The following is a 24,915-nucleotide window of genomic DNA, read 5'->3' on the forward strand; positions in this document are numbered from 1 at the left end:
AAAACAATGAGGCATCACTTAGTTATTTTGCCCATTGGCTTTTCGTTCTCATATATATACAGACTGTGTGTATTTATTATTATTTAAAATAACTGAGCGACAGCTTGCCAGATGTCAAATGTCACCTTTGGTTTCCGTTCATTTTCATCCGCAAAGCCGTGCAAGTGTAACTTCCAGGAAAAGTGATAGTGAAGAACGGTGTGTGAATTAAGTTTGTCACGGGAAATGGCGCACACTATTTGGCATTATTGAAAACAAGCTTATACTAATAGTTCCGTGCATTCTAACACGTGTGTGTGCTTTTGTAACTGGATTACAAGATAATTGAGTGGAAAAACATAGTTCATTTACTATTGCCGCTAGCTACGAAAGTTGATTGTGGTTACTGTGATTGCTTTGTACACGATTTGAAGCTTTGAGATTGGTAACAAGAGAGAAGATTGGTTTATGTCTTGTTGAATCATATTAGTACAACCTAATTTTTTCGTTCCTCAAAGTATGTGTACTTGAGAAACGAATGGACAGGATGTCTATCTGCATTGTTCACGTTTCTTTGAAAACAGATGCATTGTCCATTCTGTTTCAAAACAGAAATGACCGTTTGATCATTTTAGTGAGTGTATGGTAAGTATAGAAATAAAATGTGTATGAGTATGATGTAATACATTCTTTTTTATTTTTCTCCGTTGTAACACTTGGATAACTTGCGCTTTTTACCTAAAACTAGCTGCTCTCACCGAGGTTCGCCGCGAGTACGTTCACGAGCATAGCAACTAGCAATGGTAACGAGCAATTACACGAGCATTCCAAAGAAAAATAAGGCCGATATTAATCGGTTACGAACGAACAATCGAAATGGTAACGACGTATCGAACAAATAAAACAAATGTTCTATTTACACTAGAGCTACCGCGATTTTTACGCTTGAAACCTTAGCGCAAATTATTTTCAATATTAAAAAGAAAATTTTATGTTTGAATACATAAACATGAACATTCCATTGGATGCGTGAAAGTTATGCATTAACAATTGGTAGAATTGTTCAGTCTTAAGAAATAAATTTGATTGAAAAGTACCTGACCAGTCAAAATGGCTGGTAAGGTAGTTCTAGTGTTAAGCAAGCCGTGCATCGGTGTGCACGGATATGTTCGTCTGCCCGTCAAAATTGTGCAGTCAAATACAGACGAAGATCTTCGTCTCCAATCAACAAAGTGTTAAGCTTAAGGAAGGGGTTTAAAAAAGTAGACAATGATGCAATTGTTGATTATTGTACAAGCAGAATGGATACGAGGCAGTTCTGTTTAATCCACGAATAAGATGCTTTTTGCAACACTTCAATCATGAGGGCTGACAATAAAGTAAGGTCTCCAATTGTTTTTTTCATAGAAAATGACATTTATTTACAAAAAGCGATACACCGTAGGAAAGGCTAAGGTCTTGGCTACTTTTCTACATAATCGCCATTTTTTTCCAACACCTTGCGCATCCGCACGATGAACTTGTCTATGCCGGCAGAATACCACTCTCCGTCCGCCTCGCGCAGCCAGGTGTTGACCTCTTTCTGAACCTCCGCGTCACTTTCAACATTAGTGCGCCCGGAATTGAACTCGCGGCTCCACTTACGCACGTTTTTTTATGTCCATACACTTTTCCCCGTAAACTTCAACTAGTTGACGATGGATTTCAATAGGTGTCACCTTTTTCGCACTCAAAGAACGTATTACAGAACGCAATTCGCACATGGACGCTGACGCGAGGGGTACCTCCATCGTTGACGGCTGCTCAGCCAAGACTGAGCGGTCGGGGAAGCCTCACCCAGCAGCAAAGTGGTAGTGGGGGAACCAAGGAACACGGCGGTGTTGCCAGATTTCGCCTAGCGCGTGATCCGGCGAAGTTGGAGCGTTGGAGACCTTACTTTATTGTCAGCCCTCGTAATTTAACTTTATTCTAATTTCTGTATAACATTGCTTAAAATTTACAAAAGTTTAATTTGTTTCTTTTAGCTCTGTTAGCACACTTCATGCAATCTTTTGGCGGCTTTCGGTAAGTAGGATTTTTGAATTCTGATAACCTTGTTTTTTATGAGGAGCGAAAATTTGGAAAAGTAATGAAGAGGAAAATTCATTCATTTTGCTCAGTATGCAACAGCTTGACAGATGTCAAATAAGACACCTTTGGTTTCCGCTCATTTTCATCCGCAAAGCCGAGTTAACGATTCTGGATTTCGGGGTTGAAATCAGGTTCTTAGAGTTCTGTGTCTTTACGACGTTTATTATTCGACTGGTGTACTGAGAGTGATGTCGCTTACAATTTATGTCCTATTTATAAGTTACATTCTATCAGGAACGGAGTAACGAGGGAAAGGGAAGGATTCATCTTCAGGTACACTGCTATGTGTCCTGGGTGCCGGATGCATCTCAGGTATTCTTGTAGGCAGGATATTCTAATACCCGAGTGTCTGGAGCCGTGTCGCCTGGACGGTGCAGGATTTCGACGGTGAAGAATGGCGACGATAACCATCCCGTGCTGGAATAACCCGAGCGTCTGGAGCCATGTCGCCTAGCCGGTGGAGGATGGCGACGGTGACGGGTAGCCGTCCTGTAGCCTGTGGTGGAATAAACCGTGCGTCTGGAGCCGTGTTGGGTAGTCGGTGAAGGATGGCGATGGTGGGAGGTAGCCGTCCAATAACTTGCCCTCTCTAAAATTTGAGGCTCCGAAAAAGTTCCATCATTGTCAGCGGCTGGTAAGATGAACTCTTGGATTCGCTGGACACTAGAGATGTTGGATGTACTTGATGAGTGTTGGCGATCAATTCGGTTTTCTTGTTGTTCCGAATTCAAATCAAGTAGCATACTGACATGACGATGATGCACAGAAGTAGCGTACCTATTAGGCTTGGAAGCGACCATGCCGTCCATGTGATGCTGTCTGTCTCCAGCCGTATCTGCCTCATCTCGCTGCCTAGCTCGAGATGTAGGGAGTGAAGATGTTCTAGGCTCAGGTTTAACATCTTCTGTGGCTCGATGTGTACGCCGTAGATTGGCAAGCTCAATGGCGATCCCGGGAACTCCGTACGAGAAATGATCCAGTAAGGTTCCTCCTTTCAATTACACATGTGGAGTCCAGTATGAAATCAACGGCCGAATTGATTATAATGTGTGTAGCATCTAAGTTGATAAACTCTTTTTCGGCGGTATCAACGAAGAAATTACATGCTGGATTCCCGCCTTAAATGATTTTGGGAACACATGACGAGTTGTCTTCCTCTAGGTCTTCCATCTTATAGATCATTTTTTCCAATGTTGTTACCACGAATGCTTTCTTATCGGAGGATAGGTAGAGGGAGTGTGGAACCTGTATTTTCTTATCTCTATTCGTAACCGCATACACTTGATTTTTTTTTTTATGATTCGATCCTTAGCTTCGGACTGCTAATTATGAACAAAATTTCGTTATTATCCGTCACCATCTTCGTGTTTATAAATGAAAGCGCCTCGGTTGTAGTATGAATAGTTAGATTCTGTTTTCGCACGTTTCTTACAATCATATCCATTTCTTTTCTATTCAAAATACGAGGGATTGTTACTCCCAACTTCGCTAAGACAATGCTGTCTGTAATTAAACTTAATTTTCGGACAGGATTTTCAAATTTAATAGAATATTTAGAGAAAAAAAATCTATTGAGGTATCTCTCGTGATTCTCAACTTGACTCGAATACGATCTAAGGTATCCGTGAGCTGCTGTGAGAGGTCCCTATTAATTTTAACTTGTGCTGTTGCGTCCTGCAACAGGTTTTCGGTCAACTCTTTTTCTTTCTCCTTCTTTCTTTTTCAAAACACGTTTTTTAAGCAGTGGTATTCTTTATTTTTGTTCTAGAGTCCCAAACGCTAAAATTTATGTGTTCCTTTTTCCACTTATTTTGACTGAAAAAGCCATTGTCCCGGCTGGAGCCCCTTTTATCATTTTATCAGCCGCGCCCGTCAGCTGGTCGTCTCTTTCTTGGATGGACCCTACGGTCCTTGACCAGCTAGCGGACGCAGCTTCTCACCACTACTACTGCTTTCTGTTGACGGCTCCAACCGGTTCAATTTAAACTTGCCTATCGGACCGTTGTTTTCACAACAGTCCCCCCAGTGCTTGGCTTCGTCAAGCGCTCCTTGTTGGTCCGATGGGCAACCTGACTACCCTCACCGTTGGTCCAGTTAATGTTCTCCCGTTGGGCAGCCGCACATGTATTCGCAGCACTTGTCAATGTTTGTTTCTGACCTAATCACTCTTCCTCCTGGCTGTAATCTGTGGCTTAACCTTCACTACCCTGCAAATTAATATATCCTTCTGACGTATCAGTTACGTTCCTCATGCAAAATACGTACTGATGTAATCTGTACCAAAGATGATTGCGTGCGGTTTTACGGCAAGTCGCGATTTAGGGTCACTGGACACTGTATAAAACAAGTTAACAAAAAAAAACGCATGTTCAAAGCGATAAACATACACACACACCCTCTCTGGCTTCGTCTTCGTAGTGACACCGGGGGATGAATCTTGTCCAACGATCGTTCCACCGCTACCGCCCAGGCGGCAAAATTGTCTTATCTCGCCTTGGAAGGAGGATTTGTTTGCGTAATCCGATGGCGCAACCGCATTTGCAACCGAACATGGTTCATTTCTGTTTAGTGCTGTGTCGTCGAGAGCACCGAAAGCCGCTGGATTCTGGTCCTCCCTGATGGCTCTTGTCGTCCAAGCATCGGCTGCACTCGTCGCCCTCCACACCATCCACCGTACTCGTCGCCCGTCCACTCACTAAGCATACCTCATAACACATTGATTTGTCTTTCTTGAGATCAGCTGTGTCCAACAGCCGTTTTGCACTGCACAATGGTGAGGCTTCGCTGCCGAATGTTTCGTGCACTGTTTTGCGCGTCCAGCGCTGGCAGTTGAAACTATTTTCGCGCAGCATTCGCTTCACTTTAGCTGTGTCCTACAGCCATTTTTTCACTGCAAAGTGCTCCTGTGTGCCACTGAATGTTGGTTCACTGCTGCTTTGTGCGTCCTGCACTCGCAGTTGAACTTTTATTCACTCAGCCTTAACTGTGTCCAACAGCCACACTTTCACACTTCACAGCACTGAACAATGCACACTCTCCTTATTTTTCCGTTCGACCGGTTGCCGCGTCCTGCAGCGCCCACGCGTCCAGCGTTGTCGAACGAATTCCTGTCTTTTTAAACGTAAATTTTAGAATGTTGCGTCCTGCAACAGGTTTTCGGTCAACTCTTTTTCTTTCTCCTTCTTCCTTCTCCAAAACACGTTTTTTAAGCAGTGGTATTCTTTATTTTTGTTCTAGAGTCCCAAACGCTAAAATTTACGTGTTCCTTCTACCATTTATTTTGAACGAAAAAGCCATTGTCCCGGATGGAGCCTCTTTTATCATTTTATCAGCCGCGCCCGTCAGCTGGTCGTCAATTTTCTTTCTGGTCTTTCTTGGATGGACCCTACGGTCTTTGACCAGCTAGCGGACGCAGCTTCTCACCACTACTACTGCTTTCTGTTGACGGCTCCAACCGGTTCAATTTAAACTTGCCTATCGGACCGTTGTTTTCACAACATGTACATTGTTATTGTTTATGAGCTCATTTATGGAAGAATTTATTAATCTTAAATCAATCGCAGCAGGTGTCTTCTTCTTGGCGTAACGACCTTGTTGGTCATGCCTGCCCTGTAAAGCGCAGCAGGTGTACCTGCTATAAATTTCCATACCGTACCTAGCGTTTCCCATCTTTTAGTTCTTCGTATAGGGAATGTGTTTTTCAACATTTCGTACGCGTTCGTAAATTCTTCTTCGATAATCGTTGTGAATTGTGTTTCAATTAGGGAACTAAACAGGAGCACTAGGCAGGATCCTGCGAAAAAATAATTAAGCCTTTTTAATTTTAATGTCATTCTTATGTACTCTACTTCCTTGCTTTGTTGTAACTGTGGTTCTATTTATCTTATCAATATCCATTTTTTTATACGGTTTGGCATGTTTTAATCTTCGTTTCGTTTTCATATAAGCCATCGCCTGGTCTGGTACAATAGATTCTGTTTTATCCCTTTTGTAATATCTTACATCTTTTTCTTGTTATATCTTAATATTCTCTAAATCTTTTTCTAATATTTTGGGATTATTATTTGTTGGTGTTATAATTTTAAACTTCTTATTTGAATAACGCTAGCTCCATGATTTCGATCGTAGTAATGCTTGGATTCTCGGAGTTTGTGATCCGATAAATTTCCAAAAGGGTTGAATGGAATCGCTCAACAATGCCATTCATCTCACTTCTGCCTGTTGCTGTTACATAAGATTCTAAATTGTAAATGTTTAACAGATTTGTCATTTCCCCAGAATTAAATGACTTTTCGCCGTCCATTACCAACATCTTGGGTGTTTTTATTTTCATTATCATGTCTTTCAAAGCGGGAATGATATCCACTGTGGCTCTAGATTCTATTTTCCTTGCCTGTGCATACTTTGAAAATTTATCTATGCACGTGAGGAAGTAGTGATTCTCTAAGAAAAGAATGTCTATGTGCATTATTTCTAAAGGTTCCTTGGGTAATGGGGTTTTTTAAATTGGTTGTTTTAAAGGGTTTCTGTCATTTTTACATTCATTACATAAGCGACAGTTCTTTATAAATTGTTTCACTTTACTTTATTTTCTTAAAATTTTAGCTTTGTTTTCCTCCAATCCGCGATGGGCTTTATTATGTTCATTGTTTATAATATCCATCTGTCTGGTACTAGATTCTACATCCTCTAGTTTTCTTTGAGTGAAACGTATTTTCAAAATATTTGTTGGCTGAAGTTTTTCTTGTATACTTCCTGTATCTTACTCATTAAGGATTCTGAAGTGAAAAATCCGTTCCACTTCGATGGATTAAAATGGTCTTTTAATAGTTTTAGTATATTTCGTTCATCTGTGTTTTGTATTTTTACTGATACCAGTTTAAAATTTGGGAATGGGTGAGAATTTTCTACATTATCTTGTCCTTCTTTTAAAATGACTTGGTGTCTAAAGGCATTCAAAGGAGCCTCTGTTGAAGGAATGTAAAAGGTATCGCTCTCTTCTGCAGAATGTTGCGTAGCAGTCATTGAATATACTGCTCGACTTAAGGCATCTGCAACAACGTTCGTTTTTCCAGGCTTACAGCATTTTCCGGCTTTTTACAGCATTTTCCGGCTTGTTATTCCAAAGTCCCATCAAAACAATAACAAGTAGCAGGTTGCATCTGACAAGTTGCGCTCTATAATGGCAACAACGCATCATCGATGGCATGGCAACATTACCGTTCTACAAAGCCACATTCATTATCTAACATGTTTCATTTTCATTTCAAAAATGATATTAAATGTATGTTTGATCCACTATCTATTAAAAATGGAAATTCTTCCGACACTGTCCGCAAAATGATGTATGGGAGGAATGGTTTTACCAATTTGCGGAATGGTCTAAAAAATTCGTTTCTGCATATCCCTGGGTATACGCTTCGTCCCTTGGTGGCTGCATATTGGACCGTTGTGGCTGATATTTCTGATTATAGTCAGCTTCGGGCCTTGCTGGTGGACCTGTATTAGAACCTAAATCTTTCAGATAAGCTGATATTTGCTGTGAAGAAGCAGGCCTTTATCTTTTCTGATCCGGTTGATTTGTAAAATTTGTTCTTAAGGATGGATCCACCTCCATTGGTTCTGGGTATTGTAGATTTCGGGAAGGATTTTAATTTCCATGATTTGTGTTATTATAAGGCTGCGTATAATAATTTTGAGCCAAGTTATTTGTAGGAAAAACATATCTTTGATTTGAAAAATTTCCCGTCTGTGGATACATATTATACCCATTGTTTCTGTTTTGGGGAAAACGACCTTGTCCTGATTGTCCTTTGTGAAAATTATTTCGTTAGTACTGCTGGGGTGGTACCATGTTGTTTTGGTTACTGTGGCTGTGCGAGGCCTGGTTAGGTATAATGCAGTGAGCTTCATACATGCAGCACCTTTGGAACGCATCTGCCAAGCTCTTTGGCTTATCGTTATTCAAAAGGAAGTTATTAAAAAATGTTGCATCTAGACCTTTACATAATGCCATTATTGCTTGATCTGCATATAGTGCTAATAAGTGCGGTCCAGGGGGCAAGGGCATATGCTGTATCCATTTGTAATAATATCCGGATTGCTTCGTAAACCTCATGAATCCTTTCGAAGAAGCTATGGATTGATTCATTCTTGTAGATCCCGGCATAAAATTTCTAAACTTCTCATATCTTTCCCCAGCTACGTTAAATGATGCGATCGTACGATAGCCATAGTAACGATTCGTTAATCGATGCGATGGGCAACATAACACCACAGCATAACGGCTATAACCCCAAAGGTTCTCAAACCATCCGCGTCACACAGGAACAATCAGAAGGAGCGCTAGTGTGCTCAGCGCAACACACTCATAAAAAGGAGGTTGGTTCATCTAGAACAAAAAGCGTTGATTGAAGAAGAAAACATTAAACGTATTTTTTTGCACTCATTGTCGTCTGCTTACGAATTGTTGTTGGTTGTGATGGTGAAAAATTGATTTCCACTAACCTCGATAGGCAAAACTCAACTTCGATATCACATTCAAATTCAATTAGATGCTATATGAGGTAACCTCCAAATTAACTCTTCTTGGGTCTTGTTGTTGTTTGACGTCTTCAATCCAAAACAAACTTGTACGCAGTGCTTAGAAGACTCCAGTCGATAAAAAATACTGTTTTTGCTTTAACAGCAAAACCAACGTGAAAAGTGAGTGTTCATTGTAAGTTTTCGAAACATTAAACATGTTTTCTGTACAAAGAAAATGTGAATCGTTTAACAAAACGGTACGGGAACCGGTAATTGAGGAATGTTTGTTTGTGGTCATGAATTCATTGTGCATTGCAGTCCCACTTCCTTATCCTGACATGGCAGAGTGTTTGGTAAGTTGAATGCAATTGTATTTCGGTATGCTTCAGCCCCAACAATATATTATTTCAGATTTGATGAGATCGTCAACGGAAGAGGCGCCGTTACGCCTCAGTTCCAGTGACTCTACTGAAGGAACCGGGGTGTATCACGAGGATCTTACCGTATTACATTATACAGAGCTAGACGCCATTCCGTATTGCGTAAGTAGTAACAAATAATTTGTGGAAGTTTTTTAATTTTACAGAAAGCGAACATTTCTCTCACTCTCGTCGAAGATGGTTACCAACGACATAATATTCTTTAAGAGCTCATATTCACGATAGAAGCCGGGCTGGAAATGGATCGTCTGCATCCAATGTTGTAAAAACGAAAACATCCGGTAGATCTCTTGATGTTCATCATCTCTTCCAAGTGAATGTAACAGTAAGTTGTTAATTTACATTGAATATTTGTTAATGTTGATGGTTTTGAAATTGAATAATGTTTTCCAAATCAGAATAGTTGAGTTCATCGAAAACATCAATTGGTTATAGAGTAGGATTGCAGTACGAATTAGAGCGGGTGTGGAACCACGAAAAGCCAATTTGGATTCAAATCAGCGATCAGGTGTGAACTTGTGCATGTGCCGATAAATTTTGTTTAAGGTAATATGCTCTCATGCTTTCCATATATGTATACTATATGTATAGTAAATCAACAAATCCTTGATTCTTTTTTCTTTCAGAAAATTTAAACCATAGCTAATGATAAAAAAATATACCATTTTTCTATAAAATGCATCCTTCCCTTGAACCAACCTGTCACTATACATATCCCACACAAAGTATAAAGAGCAAGTATAGCATGTTATGAACGGATCTTCGACAATACACCGGTTTTTACATGTAAGCAAAACTATGTAAATACTGCTTACCGTTCAAATTTATGGGTACGAATGATACATATTTTTTCCCTCACAGCACGTGGTTGGCGGAATTAGCTAAATAGTTGATTTACTATTAGCAATTATATAAACAAGCAATGTAAGTATGGTATTAAATTTCAGCCAAGCTTTTGAATTAATATGGTGTTTTATTTTACAGAACCGAGACAATCAACAATTTGAGTGCATCGGAAAAAATCAGAGACAAAACTCGTTAATTTTAGAAAATTAGGCGTTACATTTGTAAAAATATGGGTGAGGTATTAGAAATAATAAAATAATCCATAAAAACTGAAAATGTAACTGTTGATTTGAATTTTCAATTTTTAAACCGAAAAAACCGTTTTCATTTAGTGCCTACATGTAGGCAACCGCCAGGTCGAAACGTTACGAGAGCGTACAATAAGGCGTTTGTATCTCTTCTAATAGACGCTAAATGTACGCTCTTCTTTTGTATGTTAATGTACGCGATTTGTCGCACGACGCATAAATTAATGCTCCTGGGGTTATAGTGCAGAAGAAATTAGATTTGATTGTCTCCCAGTCGCTTAGAACAGCGTTGGTACTCAAAAGGTTTGCCGCTTCTCCTACAATTTTCCTTGCTATTGATCTTGTTAAAATATTATATTCGATTGAAGTCTTTTCCCGTTGGTTCTGTTCCAGTTCAGCGACAGCGACAGGCCAATCTATGTCGACAAGCAAACGGAGCAACAATACAAAACAAAACCCTATAGACACGTGGAACTGCTGCCGCTCAGCTCCATCCCTTAGGAGTTTAGTTAAGGGTTTGGCAATTTTATAAAAATCCTTTATAAACCTCCGATAGTATCCCATCATTCCTAAGAATCCTCTGACCTGCTTAAGATTTTTGGGTTCAGGGAATTTTTTTATTGCTTCTATTTTTTTCTCATTTGGTTTTATGCCTCTGTCTGTAATGATGTAACCAAGAAATTCTACTGATACTGCCATATAAGTACTTTAAAGATATCAATTTTGCCGATGAGACTCCTGCAGTTCCATTGAATAATGTTAAACATTTTGATTGTTTTCCAGTCTAATTGCTGATCGCAGTGAAGGCCATTGCTCTAACCATTGTGTTAGGGCACTTTTTAGGAACGGTAGGATTAGGGTGATTAGGGATCTGATGGGGGGGGGGGAAGGGTTTAGGGTAAGTAATAATGCGTCTATGAGTTCTGCTACGGAGGGTAGATGGGGGGATTGTTCGTTAGTTTGGCTTCTGTTAGGTGGGGGGGAGAGGAGTGGTTCGGTGTGTTCTGCTTGGTGATGCTTTGGGTGCTTAGTCTGAGGAGAGTGTTTCCTAGTTGCCGTATTAGTTTGTTTGTCTTTTTTGGTTGTGTATTGCTGTTTTTTTGTCCTTGAGAAGTTTTGATGGTACGTATTTATATGGGTGCTTAATTTTTCGGGTGATAGGGGGAGTAGGGAGTGTATCGTTTGAGGGGGCCGCGATGTTATCTTCCAATAGTTCGAATTGGTTGCTGATTGAGTTTTGTACTACTGCTGAGTATGAAACAGTCGCACGAGCGTATTGGAGCTTTTTGCTTTCAGTGTTTTTTGCTCGGTAGGTTGGGCACGCGGCAATCTCATGCCATGTGTTTCTACAGAGGCTGCACTTGAATGCAGGGGTCGTGCACGTGTTAGTGAGGTGCGATTCCTTGCATTTAGAGCATTTGGGTTTGTTCGGGCAAAATGGTTGAGTGTGGCCTATTGCGGAGCATTTGCTGCATGTTGCCAATTTTGTGATAAAAGGTCTAGTTATTGGGATTCGCAAGCCGTAGATGACCAGATAGTTGGGTAATTTGGTGCCTTCGAATGTAATTTTCTTTGCCATGCTCTCCTTGTATTATTTTCTTCCGTTGATGAAAGAGGAAGAGTAGAGAGATTTCACAGCGACTACTCTGACACCTGTGTCTTTTTGGCCACAACCATTATCGAAGGCTCCGATTCCATATACGATCAGTTCTTCGGGCGAGAAGTCAAGCTCTTCTACGACACCGTTAACCTCTACCACTGAGCCAGGAATATAAACACGGTAGCGGTCGGTGTATTCCTTATTGGCCGCTATGGAGTTTGCCTGTAGGCGTTCTCCCACTGTTACACGTATTCTGTTTGGACGAACACGGCATACGTCTTTTACTCTCGGATAATTTGTATATAGCGATGCGGTAATTGCTTTTATGTCCAGGGATTCGTTCCCTGGCATAAAAAAACACCACAAATTCACCTTCCCATGATGCAGGGTATTTTCGGGGTCTTAGTGCACTTGGTTCCCGGTGGACCTTCTTAACTGTTTGGGTCAGATCCGTGATTGGAGGGTCGGAAGGCTCCCGTTTTCTGCTTGTTTCCCCGCCCCGTTTGTCCGATGCACACAAACGGGGCGGGGAAACACGGGGCGCTGTACTAGCGTAAAATCCTCCGCTTCGGATCCCGTGGGATCCGTCTCCATAAGTCCGACAATGTCGGTCGAGCAGGAATCACACTTTCACAGGTAAGGACGAAGAACAAAGGGATAGACAATTACGGTACACGTGTCAGACTCACTCGGTTTGGATGAACTGCAAGCACGCACACTTTGGGGAGTCGGCGCTCCGCTGGTTGTGGTGATTTTATTCGGCGATGCGTGTTCTTCGTTTTGGATCTACTGCGAATACGCACACTTTGGGGAGCCGGCGCTCCGCTGGTTTCGATGATTTTACTTTGACAAAATGTTCTTGTTTATCAAATTCAGTTTAACGAAAGCTATCTGTTCCTCTATATCTTCAACGATCTTTATGATATTGTCGCAGTTGCGAATTAAGTTACTTTTTCCAAATCTGCTAGGTTTTTGTTTAATTGATTCGTTAGTTGTGCGTTTATCTTCTTCAAGTTTGCCAAAATATTGCTTGTTTTGTTTTGTAAGATAATATTGATTTTGATTTGCCTATCTTGGTTCTCGTTTATTTGATTAGATTTGTTTTCCAGCGTACTTAGGCTTTTTTCGATAGCTTCTAGGTCCTGGCTGTCAGGGTTACCAGCGATGTATTTTATAGCCGATCCTAGAATATTGACGAGTGCTCTCTTTGATCTCTTGAATTGGAGGCTCTTTAGTTTTTCGTTAGCTATTCTGATTTTTTGGTTCAGAGTGTCTTTAAGGTGGCTTGTATTTTCATATGTTTCCGAAATGTTGTGAAGTGTTTCTAAATTTTGTTCAATGGACTCCAAATCTATTTCATGAATTATTCTTTCATAACCGACTCTGATTCTTACTGATTTCAGTTTAAACGCTATAACTGCAGATAAATGACAGCAACTTTCATGCAAGAGAAACTTTCAGTCGTCTTCATTTCAGTGGACTGGAAGTTTCCGAACGCATCACACGTTTACACGACTCGCAACAAATTAACGTTAACTGTCAACCGGCAATGATGAGTCGGAAAACAAATTATGTAGAATTGTAAATGAGCTGTATTATTTCATCTCTAAAATTAATAATAATACTCATGCAAGTGAACTTAAATCGCATAAAACAACTTTGATTATTTCGTTTAACGATAATTTTAAATGGTTGTATACTGTTGACGCCTTCTAAATCTGTCAGTTGCACGAGCTGTCAAAAAACTTTCATTGCTGTGAAAGAAATTTACAGCCTGGCTACGTTAAGTGAAATTTTAGTTGCGCAACTCAAATTGTTTGTTTATTTCGTGTTTAGACGTGCTAAGTTGGGTTTCACATGAGTGAAATGAGTGTTTGACAGTTGCTGTTAAGTGAAAGTTGCAATCATTTAAAACGCCTTTATGATTCCATTGTTGTTAAAGATTTGCTTGTAGTTGTTAGCAAGTGTTAACTTGGTAATGGTTATGTGGTAGTATATACGGTATCCATAACTCGTGGTCACCATGTATCTACGAATACTGCGTGAAACCACTCGCGGTCGCGGACTTATCGAAGCGGAGGGTTTGTCATCGGGTACAACTTGAACTCAGATGAAAACTCAGAATTTTTAGCTTACTGGATGCGCGACGGGCATTACGACCACGTCCGATCAGTGTCCACCGAATAGTTCTGTGGTCTATTCGGTATCAATTTATTTATACGGTTTCTTAGGGCTAGTTTACAGGTGGTTGAATAAGTGTTGGTAATAAGGCTGACCTACTTTACAAAAGTTGTTTATCGGTTCTATAAATGCTGATTGGATATATTGATGTTTTTCAAGAATAAATAGGTTGTTGAGTTCGATCGCGCAAAGCTTTTTTGCGCGCATCGTTCCCTATCTGATCTTGATCGGAAGTGTAACAAAGTGCTTCGTAGCACCTTCTAAGTTGTTTGGATGTGTGTGGAATTACGTACAAAGTGCTTCGTAGCACCTTCTAAGTTGTTTGGATGTGGGTGGAATTACGTACAAAGTGCTTCGTAGCACCTTCTAAGTTGTTTGGATGTGTGTGGAATTACGTACAAAGTGCTTCGTAGCACCTTCTAAGTTGTTTGGCTGCGGGTGGAATTACGTACAAAGTGCTTCGTAGCACCTTCTAAGTTGTTTGGATGTGTGTGGAATTACGTACAAAGTGCTTCGTAGCACCTTTTAAGTTGTTTGGATGTGTGTGGAATTACGTACAAAGTGCTTCGTAGCACCTTCTAAGTTGTTTGAATGTGGGTGGAATTACGTACAAAGTGCTTCGTAGCACCTTTTAAGTTTTTTGGATGTGGGTGGAATTACGTAGAAAGTGTTTCGTAGCACCTTCTAAGTTGTTTGGATGTGGGTGGAATTACGTACAAAGTGCTTCGTAGCACCTTCTAAGTTGTTTGGATGTGTGTGGAATTACGTACAAAGTGCTTCGTAGCACCTTCTAAGTTGTTTGGATGTGGGTGGAATTACGTACAAAGTGCTTCGTAGCACCTTCTAAGTTGTTTGGATGTGGGTGGAATTACGTACAAAGTGCTTCGTAGCACCTTCTAAGTTGTTTGGATGTGTGTGGAATTACGTACAAAGTGCTTCGTAGCACCTTCTAAGTTGTTTGGCTGCGGGTGGAATTACGTACAAAGTGCTTCGTAGCACCTTCTAAGTTGTTTGGATGTGTGTGGAATTACGTACAAAGTGCTTCGTAGCACCTTCGTTTGGCTGCGGGTGGAATTACGTACAAAGTGCTTCGTAGCACCTTCTAAGTTGTTTGGATGTGGGTGGAATTACGTACAAAGTGCTTCGTAGCACCTTCTAAGTTGTTTGGATGTGGGTGGAATTACGTACAAAGTGCTTCGTAGCACCTTCTAAGTTGTTTGGATGTGTGTGGAATTACGTACAAAGTGCTTCGTAGCACCTTCTAAGTTGTTTGGGTGCGGGTGGAATTACGTACAAAGTGCTTCGTAGCACCTTCTAAGTTGTTTGGATGTGTGGAATTACGTACAAAGTGCTTCGTAGCACCTTCTAAGATGTTTGGCTGCGGGTGGAATTACGTACAAAGTGCTTCGTAGCACCTTCTAAGTTGTTTGGATGTGTGTGGAATTACGTACAAAGTGCTTCGTAGCACCTTTTAAGTTGTTTGGATGTGCGTGGAATTACGTACACAGTGCTTCGTAGCACCTTCTAAGTTGTTTGGATGTGGGTGGAATTACGTACAAAGTGCTTCGCAGCACCTTCTAAGTTGTTTGGATGTGGGTGGAATTACGTACAAACAGCTTCGTAGCACCTTTTAAGTTGTTTGGATGTGGGTGGAATTACGTACAAAGTGCTTCGTAGCACCTTCTAAGTTGTTTGGCTGCGGGTGGAATTACGTACAAAGTGCTTCGTAGCACCTTCTAAGTTGTTTGGATGTGTGTGGAATTACGTACAAAGTGCTTCGTAGCACCTTCTAAGTTGTTTGGATGTGTGTGGAATTACGTACAAAGTGCTTCGTAGCACCTTCTAAGTTGTTTGGATGTGGGTGGAATTACGTAGAAAGTGCTTCGTAGCACCTTCTAAGTTGTTTGGATGTGGGTGGAATTACGTACAAAGTGCTTCGTAGCACCTTCTAAGTTGTTTGGATGTGTGTGGAATTACGTACAAAGTGCTTCGTAGCACCTTCTAAGTTGTTTGGATGTGGGTGGAATTACGTACAAAGTGCTTCGTAGCACCTTCTAAGTTGTTTGGATGTGTGTGGAATTACGTACAAAGTGCTTCGTAGCACCTTCTAAGTTGTTTGGGTGCGGGTGGAATTACGTACAAAGTGCTTCGTAGCACCTTCTAAGTTGTTTGGATGTGTGGAATTTCGTACAAAGTGCTTCGTAGCACCTTCTAAGTTGTTTGGATGTGGGTGGAATTACGTACAAACAGCTTCGTAGCACCTTCTAAGATGTTTGGATGCGTGTGGAATTACGTACAAAGTGCTTCGTAGCACCTTCTAAGTTGTTTGGATGTGTGTGGAATTACGTACAAAGTGCTTCGTAGCACCTTTTAAGTTGTTTGGATGTGGGTGGAATTACGTACAAAGTGCTTCGTAGCACCTTCTAAGTTGTTTGGATGCGGGTGGAATTACGTACAAAGTGCTTCGTAGCACCTTCTAAGATGTTTGGATGCGGGTGGAATTACGTACAAACTGCTTCGTAGCACCTTCTAAGTTGTTTGGCTGCGGGTGGAATTACGTACAAAGTGCTTCGTAGCACCTTCTAAGTTGTTTGGATGTGTGTGGAATTACGTACAAAGTGCTTCGTAGCACCTTTTAAGTTGTTTGGATGTGCGTGGAATTACGTACACAGTGCTTCGTAGCACCTTCTAAGTTGTTTGGATGTGGGTGGAATTACGTACAAAGTGCTTCGCAGCACCTTCTAAGTTGTTTGGATGTGGGTGGAATTACGTACAAACAGCTTCGTAGCACCTTTTAAGTTGTTTGGATGTGGGTGGAATTACGTACAAAGTGCTTCGCAGCACCTTCTAAGTTGTTTGGCTGCGGGTGGAATTACGTACAAAGTGCTTCGTAGCACCTTCTAAGTTGTTTGGATGTGTGTGGAATTACGTACAAAGTGCTTCGTAGCACCTTCTAAGTTGTTTGGATGTGTGTGGAATTACGTACAAAGTGCTTCGTAGCACCTTCTAAGTTGTTTGGATGTGGGTGGAATTACGTACAAAGTGCTTCGTAGCACCTTCTAAGTTGTTTGGATGTGGGTGGAATTACGTACAAAGTGCTTCGTAGCACCTTTTAAGTTGTTTGGATGTGGGTGGAATTACGTAGAAAGTGTTTCGTAGCACCTTTTAAGTTGTTTGGATGTGTGTGGAATTACGTACAAAGTGCTTCGCAGCACCTTCTAAGTTGTTTGGATGCGGGTGGAATTACGTACACAGTGCTTCGAAGCACCTTCTAAGTTGTTTGGATGTGGGTGGAATTACGTACAAAGTGCTTCGCAGCACCTTCTAAGTTGTTTGGATGTGGGTGGAATTACGTACAAAGTGCTTCGTAGCACCTTCTAAGATGTTTGGATGCGGGTGGAATTACGTACAAAGTGCTTCGTAGCACCTTTTAAGTTGTTTGGATGTGTGTGGAATTACGTACAAAGTGCTTCGCAGCACCTTCTAAGTTGTTTGGATGTGGGTGGAATTACGTACAAAGTGTTTCGTAGCACCTGCTAAGTTGTTTGGATGCGGGTGGAATTACGTACAAAGTGCTTCGTAGCACCTTTTAAGTTGTTTGGATGTGTGTGGAATTACGTACAAAGTGCTTCGTAGCACCTTTTAAGTTGTTTGGATGTGCGTGGAATTACGTACAAAGTGCTTCGTAGCACCTTCTAAGTTGTTTGGATGTGCGTGGAATTACGTACAAAGTGCTTCGTAGCACCTTTTAAGTTGTTTGGATGTGGGTGGAATTACGTACAAAGTGCTTCGCAGCACCTTCTAAGTTGTTTGGATGTGGGTGGAATTACGTACAAAGTGTTTCGTAGCACCTGCTAAGTTGTTTGGATGCGGGTGGAATTACGTACAAAGTGCTTCGTAGCACCTTTTAAGTTGTTTGGATGTGGGTGGAATTACGTACAAAGTGCTTCGTAGCACCTTCTAAGATGTTTGGATGCGGGTGGAATTACGTACAAAGTGCTTCGTAGCACCTTCTAAGATGTTTGGATGCGGGTGGAATTACGTACAAAGTGCTTCGTAGCACCTTTTAAGTTGTTTGGATGTGTGTGGAATTACGTACAAAGTGCTTCGTAGCACCTTTTAAGTTGTTTGGATGTGGGTGGAATTACGTACAAAGTGCTTCGTAGCACCTTCTAAGATGTTTGGATGCGGGTGGAATTACGTACAAAGTGCTTCGTAGCACCTTCTAAGATGTTTGGATGCGGGTGGAATTACGTACAAAGTGCTTCGTAGCACCTTCTAAGATGTTTGGATGCGGGTGGAATTACGTACAAAGTGCTTCGTAGCACCTTCTAAGATGTTTGGATGCGGGTGGAATTACGTACAAAGTGCTTCGTAGCACCTTTTAAGTTGTTTGGATGTGTGTGGAATTACGTACAAAGTGCTTCGTAGCACCTTCTAAGTTGTTTGGATGTGGGTGGAATTACGTACAAAGTGCTTCGTAGCACCTTCTAAGATGTTTGGATGCGGGTGGAATTACGTACAAAGTGCTTCGTAGCACCTTTTAAGTTGTTTGGATGTGGGTGGAATTACGTACAAAGTGCTTCGCAGCACCTTCTAAGTTGTTTGGATGTGGGTGGAATTACGTACAAAGTGTTTCGTAGCACCTGCTAAGTTGTTTGGATGCGGGTGGAATTACGTACAAAGTGCTTCGTAGCACCTTCTAAGTTGTTTGGATGTGGGTGGAATTACGTACAAAGTGCTTCGTAGCACCTTCTAAGATGTTTGGATGCGGGTGGAATTACGTACAAAGTGCTTCGTAGCACCTTCTAAGATGTTTGGATGCGGGTGGAATTACGTACAAAGTGCTTCGTAGCACCTTTTAAGTTGTTTGGATGTGTGTGGAATTACGTACAAAGTGCTTCGTAGCACCTTTTAAGTTGTTTGGATGTGGGTGGAATTACGTACAAAGTGCTTCGTAGCACCTTCTAAGATGTTTGGATGCGGGTGGAATTACGTACAAAGTGCTTCGTAGCACCTTCTAAGATGTTTGGATGCGGGTGGAATTACGTACAAAGTGCTTCGTAGCACCTTCTAAGATGTTTGGATGCGGGTGGAATTACGTACAAAGTGCTTCGTAGCACCTTCTAAGATGTTTGGATGCGGGTGGAATTACGTACAAAGTGCTTCGTAGCACCTTTTAAGTTGTTTGGATGTGTGTGGAATTACGTACAAAGTGCTTCGTAGCACCTTCTAAGTTGTTTGGATGTGGGTGGAATTACGTACAAAGTGCTTCGTAGCACCTTCTAAGATGTTTGGATGCGGGTGGAATTACGTACAAAGTGCTTCGTAGCACCTTCTAAGATGTTTGGATGCGGGTGGAATTACGTACAAAGTGCTTCGTAGCACCTTTTAAGTTGTTTGGATGTGTGTGGAATTACGTACAAAGTGCTTCGTAGCACCTTCTAAGTTGTTTGGATGTGCGTGGAATTACGTACAAAGTGCTTCGCAGCACCTTCTAAGTTGTTTGGATGTGGGTGGAATTACGTACAAAGTGCTTCGTAGCACCTTCTAAGTTGTTTGGATGTGGGTGGAATTACGTACAAAGTGTTTCGTAGCACCTGCTAAGTTGTTTGGATGCGGGTGGAATTACGTACAAAGTGCTTCGTAGCACCTTTTAAGTTGTTTGGATGTGTGTGGAATTACGTACAAAGTGCTTCGTAGCACCTTTTAAGTTGTTTGGATGTGGGTGGAATTACGTACAAAGTGCTTCGTAGCACCTTCTAAGTTGTTTGGATGTGGGTGGAATTACGTACAAAGTGCTTCGCAGCACCTTCGAAGTTGTTTGGATGCGGGTGGAATTACGTACAAAGTGCTTCGTAGCACCTTTTAAGTTGTTTGGATGTGTGTGGAATTACGTACAAAGTGCTTCGTAGCACCTTTTAAGTTGTTTGGATGTGGGTGGAATTACGTACAAAGTGCTTCGTAGCACCTTCTAAGTTGTTTGGATGCGGGTGGAATTACGTACAAAGTGCTTCGTAGCACCTTCTAAGATGTTTGGATGCGGGTGGAATTACGTACAAACTGCTTCGTAGCACCTTCTAAGATGTTTGGATGCGGGTGGAATTACGTACAAAGTGCTTCGTAGCACCTTCTAAGTTGTTTGGATGTGGGTGGAATTACGTACAAAGTGCTTCGCAGCACCTTCTAAGTTGTTTGGATGTGGGTGGAATTACGTACAAAGTGCTTCGCAGCACCTTCTAAGTTGTTTGGATGTGGGTGGAATTACGTACAAAGTGCTTCGTAGCACCTTTTAAGTTGTTTGGATGCGGGTGGAATTACGTACACAGTGCTTCGTAGCACCTTCTAAGTTGTTTGGATGTGGGTGGAATTACGTACAAAGTGCTTCGTAGCACCTTCTAAGATGTTTGGATGCGGGTGGAATTACGTACAAAGTGCTTCGTAGCACCTTTTAAGTTGTTTGGATGCGGGTGGAATTACGTACAAAGTGCTTCGTAGCACCTTTTAAGTTGTTTGGATGCGGGTGGAATTACGTACAAAGTGCTTCGTAGCACCTTTTAAGTTGTTTGGATGTGGGTGGAATTACGTACAAAGTGCTTCGTAGCACCTTTTAAGTTGTTTGGATGTGCGTGGAATTACGTACACAGTGCTTCGTAGCACCTTCTAAGTTGTTTGGATGTGGGTGGAATTACGTACAAAGTGCTTCGCAGCACCTTCTAAGTTGTTTGGATGTGGGTGGAATTACGTACAAAGTGCTTCGCAGCACCTTCTAAGTTGTTTGGATGTGGGTGGAATTACGTACAAAGTGCTTCGTAGCACCTTTTAAGTTGTTTGGATGTGCGTGGAATTACGTACAAAGTGTTTCGTAGCACCTTCTAAGTTGTGTGGATGTGTGTGGAATTACGTACAAAGTGCTTCGTAGCACCTTTTAAGTTGTTTGGATGCGGGTGGAATTACGTACAAACTGCTTCGTAGCACCTTTTAAGTTGTTTGGATGTGGGTGGAATTACGTACAAAGTGCTTCGTAGCACCTTTTAAGTTGTTTGGATGTGCGTGGAATTACGTACACAGTGCTTCGTAGCACCTTCTAAGTTGTTTGGATGTGGGTGGAATTACGTACAAAGTGCTTCGCAGCACCTTCTAAGTTGTTTGGATGTGGGTGGAATTACGTACAAAGTGCTTCGTAGCACCTTTTAAGTTGTTTGGATGCGGGTGGAATTACGTACAAAGTGCTTCGTAGCACCTTTTAAGTTGTTTGGATGTGGGTGGAATTACGTACAAAGTGCTTCGTAGCACCTTTTAAGTTGTTTGGATGTGCGTGGAATTACGTACACAGTGCTTCGTAGCACCTTCTAAGTTGTTTGGATGTGGGTGGAATTACGTACAAAGTGCTTCGCAGCACCTTCTAAGTTGTTTGGATGTGGGTGGAATTACGTACAAAGTGCTTCGTAGCACCTTTTAAGTTGTTTGGATGTGTGTGGAATTACGTACAAAGTGCTTCGTAGCACCTTTTAAGTTGTTTGGATGTGCGTGGAATTACGTACAAAGTGTTTCGTAGCACCTTCTAAGTTGTTTGGATGTGTGTGGAATTACGTACAAAGTGCTTCGTAGCACCTTTTAAGTTGTTTGGATGCGGGTGGAATTACGTACAAAGTGCTTCGTAGCACCTTCTAAGTTGTTTGGATGTGGGTGGAATTACGTACAAAGTGCTTCGTAGCACCTTCTAAGTTGTTTGGATGTGTGTGGAATTACGTACAAAGTGCTTCGTAGCACCTTCTAAGTTGTTTGGCTGCGGGTGGAATTACGTACAAAGTGCTTCGTAGCACCTTCTAAGTTGTTTGGATGTGTGTGGAATTACGTACAAAGTGCTTCGTAGCACCTTCTAAGTTGTTTGGATGTGGGTGGAATTACGTACAAAGTGCTTCGTAGCACCTTCTAAGTTGTTTGGATGTGGGTGGAATTACGTACAAAGTGCTTCGTAGCACCTTCTAAGTTGTTTGGATGTGTGTGGAATTACGTACAAAGTGCTTCGTAGCACCTTCTAAGTTGTTTGGCTGCGGGTGGAATTACGTACAAAGTGCTTCGTAGCACCTTCTAAGTTGTTTGGATGTGTGTGGAATTACGTACAAAGTGCTTCGTAGCACCTTCGTTTGGCTGCGGGTGGAATTACGTACAAAGTGCTTCGTAGCACCTTCTAAGTTGTTTGGATGTGTGTGGAATTACGTACAAAGTGCTTCGTAGCACCTTCTAAGTTGTTTGGATGTGGGTGGAATTACGTACAAAGTGCTTCGTAGCACCTTCTAAGTTGTTTGGATGTGGGTGGAATTACGTACAAAGTGCTTCGTAGCACCTTCTAAGTTGTTTGGCTGCGGGTGGAATTACGTACAAAGTGCTTCGTAGCACCTTCTAAGTTGTTTGGATGTGTGTGGAATTACGTACAAAGTGCTTCGTAGCACCTTCGTTTGGCTGCGGGTGGAATTACGTACAAAGTGCTTCGTAGCACCTTCTAAGTTGTTTGGATGTGTGTGGAATTACGTACAAAGTGCTTCGTAGCACCTTCTAAGTTGTTTGGATGTGGGTGGAATTACGTACAAAGTTCTTCGTAGCACCTTCTAAGTTGTTTGGATGTGTGTGGAATTACGTACAAAGTGCTTCGTAGCACCTTCTAAGTTGTTTGGATGTGGGTGGAATTACGTAGAAAGTGCTTCGTAGCACCTTCTAAGTTGTTTGGATGTGTGTGGAATTACGTACAAAGTGCTTCGTAGCACCTTTTAAGTTGTTTGGATGTGCGTGGAATTACGTACACAGTGCTTCGTAGCACCTTCTAAGTTGTTTGGATGTGGGTGGAATTACGTACAAAGTGCTTCGCAGCACCTTCTAAGTTGTTTGGATGTGGGTGGAATTACGTACAAACAGCTTCGTAGCACCTTCTAAGATGTTTGGATGCGTGTGGAATTACGTACAAAGTGCTTCGTAGCACCTTCTAAGTTGTTTGGCTGCGGGTGGAATTACGTACAAAGTGCTTCGTAGCACCTTCTAAGTTGTTTGGATGTGTGTGGAATTACGTACAAAGTGCTTCGTAGCACCTTCTAAGTTGTTTGGATGTGTGTGGAATTACGTACAAAGTGCTTCGTAGCACCTTTTAAGTTGTTTGGATGCGGGTGGAATTACGTACAAAGTGCTTCGTAGCACCTTCTAAGTTGTTTGGCTGCGGGTGGAATTACGTACAAAGTGCTTCGTAGCACCTTCTAAGTTGTTTGGATGTGTGTGGAATTACGTACAAAGTGCTTCGTAGCACCTTCTAAGTTGTTTGGATGCGGGTGGAATTACGTACACAGTGCTTCGTAGCACCTTTTAAGTTGTTTGGATGTGTGTGGAATTACGTACAAAGTGCTTCGTAGCACCTTCTAAGTTGTTTGGATGCGGGTGGAATTACGTACACAGTGCTTCGTAGCACCTTTTAAGTTGTTTGGATGTGCGTGGAATTACGTACAAAGTGCTGCGTAGCACCTTCTAAGTTGTTTGGATGTGGGTGGAATTACGTACAAAGTGCTTCGCAGCACCTTCTAAGTTGTTTGGATGTGGGTGGAATTACGTACAAAGTGCTTCGTAGCACCTTTTAAGTTGTTTGGATGTGTGTGGAATTACGTACAAAGTGCTTCGTAGCACCTTTTAAGTTGTTTGGATGTGTGTGAAATTACGTACAAAGTGCTTCGCAGCACCTTCTAAGTTGTTTGGATGTGGGTGGAATTACGTACAAAGTGTTTCGTAGCACCTGCTAAGTTGTTTGGATGCGGGTGGAATTACGTACAAAGTGCTTCGCAGCACCTTCTAAGTTGTTTGGATGTGGGTGGAATTACGTACAAAGTGCTTCGCAGCACCTTCTAAGTTGTTTGGATGTGGGTGGAATTACGTACAAAGTGTTTCGTAGCACCTTTTAAGTTGTTTGGATGTGTGTGGAATTACGTACAAAGTGCTTCGTAGCACCTTTTAAGTTGTTTGGATGTGTGTGAAATTACGTACAAAGTGCTTCGCAGCACCTTCTAAGTTGTTTGGATGTGGGTGGAATTACGTACAAAGTGTTTCGTAGCACCTGCTAAGTTGTTTGGATGCGGGTGGAATTACGTACAAAGTGCTTCGCAGCACCTTCTAAGTTGTTTGGATGTGGGTGGAATTACGTACAAAGTGCTTCGCAGCACCTTCTAAGTTGTTTGGATGTGGGTGGAATTACGTACAAAGTGCTTCGCAGCACCTTCTAAGTTGTTTGGATGTGGGTGGAATTACGTACAAAGTGCTTCGCAGCACCTTCTAAGTTGTTTGGATGTGGGTGGAATTACGTACAAAGTGTTTCGTAGCACCTGCTAAGTTGTTTGGATGCGGGTGGAATTACGTACAAAGTGCTTCGTAGCACCTTTTAAGTTGTTTGGATGTGTGTGGAATTACGTACAAAGTGCTTCGTAGCACCTTTTAAGTTGTTTGGATGTGCGTGGAATTACGTACAAAGTGCTGCGTAGCATCTTCTAAGTTGTTTGGATGTGGGTGGAATTACGTACAAAGTGCTTCGTAGCACCTTCTAAGATGTTTGGATGCGGGTGGAATTACGTACAAAGTGCTTCGTAGCACCTTTTAAGTTGTTTGGATGTGTGTGGAATTACGTACAAAGTGCTTCGTAGCACCTTTTAAGTTGTTTGGATGTGTGTGAAATTACGTACAAAGTGCTTCGCAGCACCTTCTAAGTTGTTTGGATGTGGGTGGAATTACGTACAAAGTGTTTCGTAGCACCTGCTAAGTTGTTTGGATGCGGGTGGAATTACGTACAAAGTGCTTCGTAGCACCTTTTAAGTTGTTTGGATGTGTGTGAAATTACGTACAAAGTGCTTCGCAGCACCTTCTAAGTTGTTTGGATGTGGGTGGAATTACGTACAAAGTGCTTCGTAGCACCTTTTAAGTTGTTTGGATGTGGGTG

At 41.7% G+C, this 24,915-nt stretch overlaps 1 pseudogene; it reads right to left on the reverse strand.

The window, feature by feature from the left end:
* Nucleotides 1-2,559: 2,559 nt before the first annotated feature.
* Nucleotides 2,560-24,915, reverse strand: part of LOC131291219 (uncharacterized) — a 31,854-nt pseudogene continuing 9,498 nt past the window's right edge.

The sequence above is a fragment of the Anopheles ziemanni genome, chromosome X, assembly GCF_943734765.1.
Source record: "Anopheles ziemanni chromosome X, idAnoZiCoDA_A2_x.2, whole genome shotgun sequence".
NCBI lineage: Eukaryota > Metazoa > Arthropoda > Insecta > Diptera > Culicidae > Anopheles > Anopheles ziemanni.